The sequence below is a fragment of the Anser brachyrhynchus genome (genome assembly GCF_964034855.1).
Source record: "Anser brachyrhynchus genome assembly, chromosome: 1".
Lineage (NCBI taxonomy): Eukaryota > Metazoa > Chordata > Aves > Anseriformes > Anatidae > Anser > Anser brachyrhynchus.
Genome location: NC_137694.1, coordinates 38696533 through 38710617, shown reverse-complemented (window position 1 = coordinate 38710617; position 14085 = coordinate 38696533). Strand labels below are relative to the sequence as shown.

The 14085-nt window shown below is 40.7% G+C and overlaps 1 protein-coding gene across 5 annotated transcripts in view; it reads right to left on the bottom strand.

Annotated features, from left to right (window-relative positions):
• CNOT2 (CCR4-NOT transcription complex subunit 2) overlaps positions 1–14085 on the bottom strand; it is a 92915-nt gene that overhangs the window by 53793 nt on the left and 25037 nt on the right. For 3 of the 5 annotated variants that reach the window (XM_080576935.1, XM_080576932.1, XM_080576936.1), the window contains exon 2: positions 6980–7052. The exons of the other annotated variants lie outside the window; for them this stretch is intronic. The gene's annotated coding sequence lies outside the window, so the exon portion shown is untranslated. The remainder of the gene's footprint in view (positions 1–6979; positions 7053–14085) is intronic. 5 annotated transcript variants of the gene reach the window in all.

The following is a 14085-nucleotide window of genomic DNA, read 5'->3' as shown; positions in this document are numbered from 1 at the left end:
GCAGGTTAAAGTTAAATGCATGTATGCCTTTTTAGCACGTCCTCCTAAAATATACCTAAGGGAGTCTGTGACTCTTCAGGGGAAACCCAAAAATGCAAAGTTAACCAAAGGATATGGGTATTTTATTTTATTTTTAAATGAAAGCATTAAGTTGCGTTAGGAAGCACGTTTCTTAAAATATTCCAGGGCCTGTTTCTTGTAACCTTCTGACTACAAAGCCAGGCTGTGTTGTGATTACAACTGTGCAGGGTTCAGCCATAAAATAAAGTATCACAAAACAACTCCGATGTTTTTACACCGTATCTAAAGAACAAGGACACAAGCAGTCTTCAAAATTAAAAGAATTACTGAATTTATTTTAAAGATAATGAAAAAGTAGCAGACTTGTTTTACACTTTAACGTCCTGAACTGCAATTGCGCACTGATTTTTTATTTTATTTTATCATTTTTTTTAATTTTTAAAGCATTAAATGCTTTTCATAAAGAATTTTCAGGGTTGGATAGTGTTCCACACTGGGAGACAGAAATTACAGACTCGGTGAGATCCCTAGCAAGGCAAAACAAATACAAGCACCAAGTAAAATTAAGAAAGTAGTCGAGTAGAAAGGCATGATAGATGCATTTACTAATCTTCCACGTGTTTAATTTAAACCTATTCAATCACTCTGTTCACCATTAAGGTTGTCAAGAAATGAATTAATTAGCTGTTGCACTCCCTCGTTTAAGCAGGTGGACTTCATTCAGACTGCCATACTGTAAAACTTTGGCTCAGCGTGCGCTGTAAAGCATTCAAATACCAAAAACCGAAATAACATGTCATTTTTCATTCTAAAACAATTCTCCTTTGGAGTGACAGACTTTATGCCACAACATTTTTAAAACAGAGCTACCCCAAATTGGCAGTCTGAGCTCAGACTGCAAATGTTGCTTAGACCTGGCCCAAGTCCCAGACATGGGATGTCCCCTGCATCTCGTACCTTCCTCCCAGCGTCTCTGAAAGCACTGCCGCACGTATTTCGAGCACTAAGACAAGATGGCAATGTTCAGTGCCTCAACAGCCTGGTAAAACCAGCAACAATACAGCACTTCCTGCTACTCTGCTCTCATTAAAGGAAAAAAAAAAGTGCTTTATTGAAAATAGGACTACTCAGCCTTCTACTCAGATGTATAGTCTTGCTCACAACGAAAGTTTTGTCTTCGGTGAAGTGTTTGCAAAAGCAAGCCCTCCACTTTCAGTTTTTCTTTTGCTACATCTGGTTTCGTAAAACTCAAAACTTATTCCTGGCCAGCAATATTATTACACTTTCATCTAGAGTTGCAATAGCAAAGCACTCAAATCACTTTTAGTCTCAACCCATTTTCCCAGTATTGCAGAAGGGGGAAAATGCAAGAATTTAAATTATGACACTACAATCTGATGCCAAATTCTTTCAAGTCTTCTCAGGGTCAGCCAAATCCTGGAAGACGTTTTTGCTTCTTAAATGACACAATCCTTCCCCCCCTCCCTGCAGTGTTGAAGCAGGAATCTTAAAAGTTTTGCTTTTAAAAAGAGAGCCAGTCCCAGCATTAAATCTTGTTCAGGAAAGATAACTGGATGGAGAACGAATAATTTATTTGCCACATTTCAGACTGTAAAATAATTTCAGAGAACTCCATCCAATATATCTACTTATTAAATACAAAAAAGAAATTAAGATTTGCACTCAAAATCCAAATTAATACTTTAAAGGCAACAATATATCTTCTCTGAGCATCGGGCTAGTAAAAACACAAAAGGTGATATATTTCATTAGGAATCTATGTGCTGGATAACTGGAGGCAGCTACAAGTTACATAAATCGGTAATGTAACTATTTTTAAATTAAACAAAACATCAGCCACATAATACAGCTCCTTTCAACAACTGGGAGTGTACAATAATTAGCTCCCAAAATCTAGAGGCGGCAAAAGCATTCACAAATACTGCAGCATTCTTTGTTTTTCATCCCCTTCGCTGCTGTCATCATTTTTAAAAATTTGTTTCTGAATCTCTGTGGTGCCATCCTTTTGTACTGCACTGTTAATTAAGTGTATTCTTTGTCACTTTTGTTAACCCTTCCCCCCCTTTTTGAAAAGGAAGTCATCAAAATGCTCATTGCTACAACAAAAAATGTTCCTGGAGGCAGCATACATAAACAGCCTATAGAGAAGCACTGTGCAGAATTTACAACTACCAAGACCTGATCATAAACAAAGTGGTTTTCTTCTAGTTCTGTTCAGCACTGCACAGAGAATTTATCTTCAAAAAGCTAATTTAGAAACAACACTACTTTTAATGCACGCAGGTAAGAATAAAATAGCTTAAAAAAATCCTTACATTGTCTGGATATACACGTTACATCAAAAGCCAAAAGCTTAACAGGAAAAAAAAGATAGCAAGATTGCTGGATCACCCACATTTAAGTGAAAGGCAGAAAAAAATAAATCAGAGAGAGACAATTTCTTGGAATCTGAATTTATACAATTCTCAAGCAAGTTCTGTTGCAGGCAAACCCTTTGTCTCCAAATTTGGAGATTCCTGGAAGGAACAACACTTTAGATCTCACTGCTTCTACTGCACCGATCAGAATTTTGTTAAACAACTGCAAAGGAAAGTCCACGTGACTCACTGAACTGAATACCTGAAGAAAGCTTTGAAAGCAGAACACGGAAGAACAGATTTGCTACTGATGGTTGGTCAAAAGCAGTTTACTTCAGACTGAGAAGTACTGTCTGAGGATAGGAATGTTGTTTAGGGTGTTCCAAAATCAGCTCTCAAGTGATATCAAGTCAGCTGGGCGGGTAACAAATGCATAACTGTGATCTGCTACAGTCCGAAGTTACAAAAATTTGGTGCAAGCTTTTTGGATTTTGAAGTGACAGAAGCCCTCTACATCCAGCCCTCTGGATTTTATGAATTTATTTTTAATTAAAGATGCGCTGCACTGTGAATCATCACCAGCACCACTGAGCAGGATTTTCACATGGCGAAAGGTTTCACAGCAGCGAGCCTGGTGTCGTTGTCCTGCTCTTGGCCAACTCGTGAAATTGTGATTTGGCTCTGCTAGATGGCTGCAGAACACCATACCGTAAGGAACGGGGCAGGGCAATGTAATAGTACAGCCCCCATTTACATTACCTTAACTGCTAAGAAACTGTATCGTATTTTCATCAAGCCCCTTCCCCAGGGGCTGCTGACAAGTTGCAGGGTACGATCAGCAACTTAAATTCCCAATTTATTCCTGTTAGGATACACTGAAATCCACACAGGGTTTGCTACGCATCCTATCCAATCCTGCCTGCGGCTGGCACGAGGATCTGTGGGACAGGAGCAGGAGAAGAGCCGCGGGTGGGTATTGCTTCAGCCACTGCTTTCACTGCACAGGGCACAAACTGCCCCGCAGCACCCTCACGTCTCCTTTTCCTTACCTGTCCAACTGCCCCAGCATGGAAAAAGGGCAACAACAGTCTATAAAGCTTCCTGAAAGATCTTAGCTGCTAGCCTTCATGCTTCTCAAATAAAGTGCAAACCCTCAATCTAAAATTGCAACTGGAAGAACTTAAAATATTGACCAGTGCCAGTTAATTTATGCTTCAGGTACTAAGAGAAACCTGCTAAGAGAAAATAGTCCTAAAGGAACAGAATCTGTCAGCAAGCCATGAAGAACATACAGAGAAGAGAGACATGGTTTGAAGGTTTGTGGGTTTTTTTGTTTGTTTGTTTGTTTTTTAAGGAGATAAATTTGCTAAACTTTAGATTAAATGCTTTGATAGCTGGTTTGGGCATTAGCCTAGTTAAGCAGAAAAAAATGAAGGACTGAAAATTTTCTTTTAAGTTGAAAGCTTCTACTTCATGAGTTACTTTGGAACTAAATAATCCAACAGATTTTTAGTATGTTATGGCTCTGAACTTTAAAAGAACTCTCTGTATCCCCTAAGCATTCATTTTTCTAGACTTCTTGTAAAGCCCATAGTCAAATTAACTGACAAAAGATTGAAATGAAGCTGCTTAAGCTTTTTACTTTCTGGGTATGAAGTGCAGCCTTGGTCCCTTGTTTTCCCCCTTTTATTACTGTTTTCCAGTTTAACAGCCTTCTTACCACAATTCTGATGCCTTTCAGAGGAAAATTTTTTAAAATCTCAATTGTTTAAGTTGATTCAACAGATTTCAAGGGGAGAAAAAATGGGGTTTAGCTTAAAAATTCAGAAAGATACAGTAAAGACATGAGTTCCTTTAGGAACTTTGTGACTTCTAGCATTTTTTATCTGATCTATCACTCTGTACTGATGATACTTGCTAATTTCTTCTGATCAAGAGATGAGCAGGTGTGCTGTTCTCTCCATGAGAACAGCTTGTTGTAGAGCTCTCTACATTCTCCAGTTTCTTTCTGTAAAAAGCTACTAACTTTTATAATTGGTCTTGTCCCTTGTATGAAAGTTGAATTTTACAGTTTGTTTCTCTCTCTACCCCAGCATGTATTCGTATGGACTATTATATCCTCTAAATCAGTCTCTCTGAAATATTACTACCTCATTCTTCAAAGCCATAGATTTGTTCTCAATGACTTAATTCAAACAAAAATCCGTGTTTGAAAACATTCTCATAAAAAGTGTCTCTCTGTGTTAAGTTCTGCTCTAAAATACCTACTTTTAAGGGAAACAAAACATACATTGTATACAGCCTACTATGAGAGGATTCTGTAAAAGTCCTTGTCATCAAAAACATTAGACTGGAAAAGAGAACAGAAAGAGAAGAGCGCACAACTAAAGCAGGTTTCTTTTACAAGACAAAATCATGTTAGCACTACAGAAAGAACAGAGCTGAAGATTACACGCAGTGAATTAATGACTTTCCATCTACGAATCCAGTATTTCAAAACAGGTCTGTCTGGTACTACTTCATAAAGCATCAGATCTAGCCCAAATTTAAATACGTAGGGCTGAGCAGCCACTCCTGAATCACATGAGGAGGAGCACACAAGCTCTACCAGTCCTTAATCCCCATGCCCTGATGCCTGTATCCATCTCAACAACTTCTGACTAGAAGTCGTCATTCTATTGCTGGATTCAGAGCAAGTAAATTCATAAATATGGCAAGTCGCTTGTCTTCCTTATCACGGCAGTTAAGTCAGGATGGGTCTCGTCTTCCTGACACCACAGGTACCTTAAACTGCAACTTCCACGCTTCTGGTTACCAATCTGCATGCTCTGTTGTACTTTAAATGCTGACTCACAAAACAGAGCCCTCACCTGGACACGGAACTGTAACCCCATGCCACAGCTGCTCCAGCCTCAGCTTTTTTGAAGCAAGTCTCAAAAACTACTTGTGAAAAGGCATGCTCTCTGATGGGGAGGTAAACTACACATCCCAGCTTGGCTTTAGGAAAGGCAAAACAACCCAGAGAGTGCCTCGGAAGCACAAACAACACACTGATAAACTATTCCGAGGCACAAGAAACCAACCTGGGCCAAGCATAACTTCTTCCCAACCTGTTTGTAACGCTGGGACAAAGCTAGAAGCACGCAGGAGGGAAGCCCGTGGCCAAATTCAAATCCCAGAACTGAAGGCTAGCTGAGCATAACAAACAACCCACGGCAAATGGAAGAAAAAAAAAATCCTCAAAATGACTTCTGGGACTTTCCGCGGTACAGCATTAAATTCAAACACGTATGTGCCAAAATGTAAAACAAAGTAATCACAAAAACAAGCTGGTCTTGAGGTTTACTGACTCTTATATGCTCATCTTATTTTAATGAGTCTTAAACGTGTCGTGACATGTCACTGGGAATGCGCCCATTCTCCTTTCACTTGGTATTTGGCAAAACCCAGAAACCAACTCATACGTTTTTAGCTTAGTATCCTTATACTATGGTTCATTTTTTTCCCAATAAACTGTAAGCTCTCATTAGCTTGCAATCTGCTGAAATTCTTTCCCAACCCAGAGCAATTCAACAAATTCTACTTTTTGCATGGCACAAGACCTGTTTAGAAACGGTTGTTCCTTCCTTCTCTACTTTTTAGGTCATAAACATGAAAACTGGCCACAGCATATAGCATCCTGATTTGTGACTTCCAACAACAAACTGAAAGCACTGACTTTTTAAGTCAATGATCTCAAGAGACAACAGAAAAAGTTGTAAGACTGACCTTCCCATCTTCAAAGACAGATGTACTGAATTAAATGTAATTCTATCCTAAAATAGCCTATGCAATTAACATACATTTCAGGATAAACAACAAAAAGTTGGTTTATGGGATTTTTCAGTTTTTTCCACTTCAGCTGAAGGAACACTAGGGATTCCAAAAAACATCCATTTACAGAGCATACTATATTAATACGAAAACTTTACACAAGGAGCTTTTTTAAAAAAAATAAAAAATAAAATCAAATTGTGAACCATATGCCCAAGTGCAGAACTCACCTACCCACTGTACAGTACTACTGCTGCAAAGTTACAAACATGGCACCTTGACTCGTTTGTATTATGATTACAGAATACTGTAAAAGAATTTACTGAAGTGTAACTACTATTGCACTGAATTTTAATGCATTAAATGTAGCAAGACACCGACAGTCACTAAAATAGAGATGTCCATGCCCAATCCCTTCATAACTTTGTAAAGTTACATTCAAGTTTGGAAAAACTGTCAGAAAGAACACTTTGCAAATCTAAAGAAAAGTATTTGTAACCTTTTTAAAAAGCATATATGAAAAGTAAACAGTTGTTTCAATTTCTCTCTCTCACACGCATACATTATTCCATTCCTTCAATAAAATCTCATTATAAAGGTGTTACACTTTTTAATATACTTCCAAGTTACTTCCTTCAATGCCTCCTTGTTCAATCCACCGCCTGAATATTTTAAAGAGCAAAATGTTATGTTTTGATGGCTATCCCACTCCCTTCGAATAGGATTCTCCTTGAAGAGCCTTAAGTGCACTAAAAATAGCTACCTACCTACAGACTGCACTTTTGCCCATTAATTTTTTGTCTCTGCTGAGGTAAGCAAATTTTGACCGGTGAACACTTCCTGTAAATGAAGTAGATTAATAAAACATTATTAGTAAAAATATATTGTTACTTTCTAAACTTCATACAATTCTTATTGTTCCATAAACTGAAAAAAATAATCCATTTCAAAACACTTAATGCACTGGAAATAATATAAGCTTAAAATAAAAGATTTTTAAATAATTTTAAAGCAAAATGCAAATGCAATAAAAAGCGATAATCACACACGTACTAAAGTGAGTCATTAACCACCAAAACTTCACTTTTAAAATGAATTTAATAGTATTAATTAATACTATTAATTAATAGTATTAATAGTGTAGTCTTAGGGGAAAAATGAATCATCAGTAAGTTTTTTTAAAAAAAAGCCCGTTCACAGCATGAACTAAATGACTACAGAGATCTAATGTATCTACACGTCCTTTGTCAAAATAGGCTCCAATTCCTTGATCCTGTAAAGTCAAATGATTCTAAAAACACTACAGAAAACCACACAAGACATCACAAACACTCCCCAAATTATTTTTAACCGTGCATATCTTTCCCTCTGCTAACCCCAGTAACTCCTGAACACTGGCTCACGCTTGCTGTTACGTACCTTCAAGGCCTACCTACCTTGCCTCCCTACCAGAAACACAGAAATGCTCCCAAGCCACCCTTGAGACAGCACGGGAGCAAGTACAGATTCCTGCTTCTATGGCTTTCAGAGATAACTGGAAAAACAAAACCAGAAACTGGAGGCACGGAATCCACATTTCCAAATCCAAAGGAGAAGGAAGGAAACCAAGTCCCTCACAGAAGTTGGGGTTCGCTGAAGAAATAATGGGGAGGGAAAAGAAAAAAAAAAAGTGTTTGGGGGTGGAATTAGGAAAGCAGAGATTGTGATCTTTTGGGATCTTCAGAACCAGCGTGCTCTGGCTGTAACTGGTAGGGGAAAGGAACAACTACATCAGAGAAAAACCACATCACAGCAGTCTTAAGCGTGGAGTGCTATTCTAGGACGTGAGGCTGGTGAGATAACCAGCCCCTCCGTACAATGATAAAGTTGTATTTCATCGCACCAAAAAGCCAAAAGGCACATTTGCACCCCTAAGACTGCACTCTCAGGGGCGCTCTCCCTTCTCCAGCATCAGCAAAGCGCAGTAAAACCCACTGCTGGGAGGGAGCAGGACTTGGCACAGCTGGTAGAGGAATGGGTCTCGACACCTGAATCTTCACCTGACGGAACAGAAATGGCACCAGATGCCGTAGATAGCCCACAGGTTTGGGTTTTGAGGAAGGGATCTTTGTAAGAGTTGTGTTCACTATAAAAACACAAAGCATAGTGCTGAAAGCTTACAGACTGACCCTCCTCATCTGACAAGGGACTGGGTCCTTAGGGAGGCCCAGCACTGTGAGACATAAAGCTTTACAGTTTCCAAGACTCCCTTCTACTTCAGTTCTAAACTCACGATGTATCACCCCACGTTAAGTGACGCTGGTTTTTTTCACCTGTCTTAAAATTCTGCCGGTTTAGTTCTAGCATCTATACCCTTCACAATATTAAGCTTTTCTTCTAACCCTGTATTCATTCAGCCTGTACTAAATTTCCTTTATTTCATTCAATTTAGACTTGCTACAAGTGGAAGGTTTCTTGCATCCAGTCCTATAAAACTACTGATGGGAGCATGTATCACACCTGACGTGCAAATATAAAAAAAACTGTAAGAGAAATTAAGGAAGAAGGGTTATGTTCTTTTCCTGAATTGCTATTAGAAATTTAGTAGCAGCATAAACAACTGCTTTTAGGGTACTATCAGTGAACAGAGTATCAAAACATCAACAAAACACAAGAGTTCCCCTTTCCCTTGCAAGAATGGAAAGGATTTGGGGGATTTGGGTTGCAAAGCCTCCCTAGGCAGCGCCACAGAAGTAGCCGAGTTTCAGCTTCTCCCTCTCTGAACAGCAACAGCCAACGACACCAAAGCAGCTCCGTGTCCAGCTCCAGTGGAAGGAAGATGCCTCATGCCACTACAACACAGCCATTACCAGGCCGAATAAAACAGCACTGATGAAAATCCTGTAACACTCCAGGCTTGCCATGCCAGGGATGGCAATTAATAAAGCAAGGGTGAACCCATATTCAAGTACCAAAATACGACTTTAGAGAGCTCCATTAAAAAAAAAAAAAGGGAAAATGAATACATTTTGGATGAGAAACTGCCATCACTTTGTTACATATGTATGTAATGTTATATTGAGAATGCAACATGCTAACACAAATATTAGCCTATTTCATATCCACACAAAAATTCTGATTACAATCACTGTAATTTCACCCCATTACAGGGTTTTTGTTCTCCATGTTTCGTGAGAAATGAGAACTCTTGCGGCCCAAAGGCTGTGCAACCAGCTGTATTCTTCTTTCCCAAACTAGATGTTAACTCGGTAATGAAGAATTTGCACAGAATGAGAAATTCTGCCTCTCAAAGACATACCTCATACTCCAGAGGGGCTACCAGCTGCTACCGTCTTCTGGAGACGACAGCAGTTTTTGGTTCCTACTGAGCTTTGACTTCTGCAGAAGGTGGGAGCCGGTATCTACCGGGTAAAAACCAGCAGCTGCCAGACCCACCAGAGACCTCACACGATCTCCGGGAGGAATCCATTCCAGGGCCTGACTGCACTCACCAAACCCAACCCCCCCCCCCCCCCCCCCCCCCCCGACCTTCTAAAACCCCTCTGTACAAACATCATGATGATCTTATCTGTTCCCTGAGGGCAGAGAGCAGCTTTTCCTCTCCCTTTCCCTTTTTACTCTAGAGGCGCAGTCCCTCCTTTGTGTTCTTACTCCCTGAGGAAAACAGCTGGAGTTCTTCTCTGGTCTTCTGGGCTCTCTTTTCTAGACCCATGTTCCCCTCCAGCCCTTTTAACGGTTACTGTACTTCTGTAAGTGCAATACTCCACGTGAGGTCCTAACATCTTTTATCACAGCACTAGCATTTCACTACGCCTTGTACACATGCACTCATCCAGCCTGGAACAGCGTCTGCTTCCTCCTGTCCCCCACCAACACACCGCTGACCCGAATGGCTCACTACGCACCACACGCTCTACTCAACTCAATAAAATGAATACGAGACCTTTACCAGGATGCAATCCCCAGGGTTTCACAATGAAGTATTTACACCACCATTTTCACAGAATCATGGACGGGCTGAGGCTGGCAGGGCCCTCTGGGGCCCACCAGGCCCAAGCCCTGCCCCAGCAGGGCCACCCAGAGCAGGCTGCCCAGGGCCACATCCAGGCGGCTTTTGAAGGTCTCCAAGGAGGAGACCCCACAGCCTCTGTGGGCAGCCTGGGCCATGCTCAGGCACCCGCACAGCACAGAAGTGCTCCCAAGCCAAATTCAACCTACAACATAGGGTTAGTTTTTCCAAAATCTTAACCATGTGACTGACCCTCTCTTCTACCAACTTTTGGTGCCTGCAACACAATTTAGCGCCACAAACCTGAAAGAAACTGAGGAAAAGCTTTGCTAGGTGCTTAAAGGGTTTAACAGAAAATAAAACAAGCAGATGTGACACCCCCTGGGAGCTATCACATTTTAAAAGAGAGTTAAACACAGATGAAAAAAGGTCACAGAAAAATTATGTCAAAAAAGGAGAAAGTGGGTAAGCTCTTCTTAAGCATCAGCTTGACTCCCCCCCCCCCCCCATCTTTGTTTTTCAGAAATACCACGCACTGTCTGTATTGACCCAGTCCCACTCTGACCTCCAGACAACGTAACTTGGAACATCTGCCTCCATACCACCCAATCCTAGTTAAACAACCCAAGCAACACAACAAAAACACACACAAAACAAGAAAACCCAAAGCCATGACCTGCCAGCAAAATAGGAAAATACTTCTTCAAGCATTCCGAACCTTAACATGGATGAAGATAGTTTTAGCAAAGCCAGCACAAAGGTGCCTCTGATGTTAAGTCCTTACAAACAGTAAGGACAAAATGAATTATTTAAATAATGAAACCCTTTCAATATTGAATATACAAATCCCAGTAAAAATGTCAAAACAGCGTTTACATTGAAATAACATTAACATATACGCGTCATTTTTGCATAACATTTCCTCTCCGCCACGCTCAGAAAATAGAGCCTGCTTCTACTCGTGACACAGTAGTTTAATATTTGCATTTTAAATACTGGAGAAGGATGCCTGCACTTTACCCTGTAGAAGAATTACTCTGGAAGATATTTCCTCTGCAGTCGCATACTAATGTCACTAGCCCTGCACTCATTAGTCTGGACTGATTGACAGTTTCATTATTTTCAACTTTGGTTTGCTGTTGCTACAGTTAGAAGATTAATCTGTTTCAGCATCTTCCCTCAAATTCAGATATTCTGATGCTGCTTGGACTTTACATATTTGAGAAACCTTCAAGTGATCGGTGATCCTAATCCCAACCTCTTCAGGTCCTTTTCAGGAACAAACCTTGTACAAAGAAATCTCTCTCCTCCAGCCTGTACTAATGCAGGAAGAAAAAGAAAAGGTTCCTCTAGGTAATGAGGTTCTTTGGTACGCTCCGCTAAACCACCCAGATCTGCATCACAGGCTCTTTGGCAGTAACGTAAAAGCTCATAAGCAGACAGCTGCGTGAAGGAGCCTGCTTTCAAAAGCCACACTTAAGTTTGCTTTAGAGTCAGCCAAGGGAAGTATCGGGGAGGAATTGCTCTCTGGAGTGACCTCTACCCACTGCCTACAACGGGAGCCTGAGCAGGTAGGTGAGCCAGACCTCCAACTTGCAGGTAATTAAATAGAAGCAAGAGAGATCTAGTCACTGAGAGAGTCTTCACCTCCTGCGATCTTACCGGCTGGAGCGAACTCAATAATCCCACAGTTGTTACCCCAGAATATGAATGGGTTATGGTAAAGAGAGCATCATTATTTTCTTTGTTACACTGCAACGCAACGCCATTTAAAATGATTAGCCACATGTGACAAACTAAAACCAAGCTTGCCTCTTACTGTATTTATCAGCAGCACGTTTACTTAGGCTCTCACATACTTCATTTCAACTGCATCTCCTTCTCATCTAAGGCAGCTCTAACTCGCTCTTAGTAAATCAGGATGCAGCACTTGAAACCTGAAGTAAAGCAGACACCAACGAGCCGCACTTAAAACAATCAAAAATGATTTAGAAAGTGCTCAAACACGCTGAACTTTGGCAGGGGCTCAAAACAACTCCACGAAAGGTAGTTAAGAGAAAACAAACATTAAACACAAAGGAGCCGTAATCTTGCCTCACCTCTTACTAGCCACCGCCACTACGATGTTCAGCAGGAGGCAGCTGGCAAAGCACAACCTCCGCTACCTTGCGGGCAAATTCACCTGCGTGACCCGAGTGTCATGCCTGGCAAGGACAGGAACAGAGAAAATTCCAAAAAAAGGCTTCTAAAACTTCCTATTGTGCAGGTAAAATGAAGTAGGAAAAAAGAAATACTTGACATTTGTTCTATTAGCTGCTTCCCCTTTTTCATTTTTGAAGTGGCTAAAGAAGACCTTTCCTTCCACGTAGAAGTCCAAAATACAGCGATAATTTCCATTTGGAAAAAAACATCTAGCTTTCACAAAGAAAAATAACGCAGGGAAGTTTTCAGGAACAGCTTTAAGATATTACCGGGAAGGTTATCCTGAAGTATTCACCCTTCAGCCCAGTTGACTTGCCAAAAATAAACTTCACTCTCGGGCACCTTACAGCTACAGCAGTGCTCACTCGCACCAAAAAGGTGGCACAACAGCCCTAGCAGAAGACTTTGGTTGGACAAAGGTTAAGGGGTGGGAGGTACAACACCCCATATATGAAGACATACACACAGAACATACAGAAAGTCTTGTGTGTTATCTCTACAAAAAGGCCTCCCTGTAGACCACGGATTCCAAAAGCTTTTTGAGCTGGCAGCACTTTCAGGTTTTTCTTTGTATTTTCTGAGTTCTGTAATATAAGGTTCCCGATTCTATCTCTCGCCCCCCAAAAGCTCACAAAGGAGTAAGGGCAGGCTAGTCAAAGTTATCAACCCCCAAGCAGGTATTCAGTTTCTGGCTGACGATATTCACAACCAGTAACATTTTTCAAGTTGCTCAAATTTCTGCATTAGCCTGCGTGGTCTGACAACTCCTTTTCATCTCTCACTGTTAACCCCTGCTCACATTGCACCCCAGATAACGTAACTTTTAACTTCTATCTAACATGTGTCTTCCTCATTGTTCAGGGTGTGTATGCACATTGAAGATTTCATCTGAGTGGTGAATACCGTACGTGAAGACCACTTACATCCAATAAAGATGACTAAGGATGGTAAAGCGCTCAGATTTCAGACCGTCAAAGAACTTCTAAACGGGTTTTAAAAGCTGAAGCAAATCTCACCACAACACCGCACAAAACTGTGCTGTTCCAAAGACACCAACTTGGATCCTCGTTGAGGAGATGTAACAAAGGCTGCCTGCTGCGACCGACGGGTGGAATGAATGCTGGCAGCCTCTTCAGACAATGTTCAGTGAAGAAAAACTTCACGAGGTGTGCAGGGAAAAGCGTGAAGTGTTCCACCTTCGCTGTTTTGTTGAAGATCCATGTCTCACAGTTCTGCAGGCTGATCTTGGGGTGGGTGGGTTGGTGGGGGCGTCCCAATTTCTTACCAAGCACTGCTTAGGTTCTCTTCTAGTAGAATAAACACTAATAATCTTCTTGTCTCCAGTGATCATGCCCAAAGGGAAGCCTCTCTCTAGAGAAACTGTCAGAGAGCAGAGATTCCAAGGAATATTTTTCCAAAACATTTCATTCCAGAGGCTTAATTGCCATCACTGTAAGATTCCTTTTATATCCACACTGAGCATATTTTAGTGCTAAAATAACCCCAAGCGAGAATAAACATGCATATAAAAGGAACTTTAGATGGCTACATGGTCAAATAGGTATATATATATGTAAAGGAACTAACTGGTTTGGGCCAGTAAAGGTAAATATTTACACTGTCAACGGAAATACAGAATTTCCTGTTGTTACATGCTTTTAT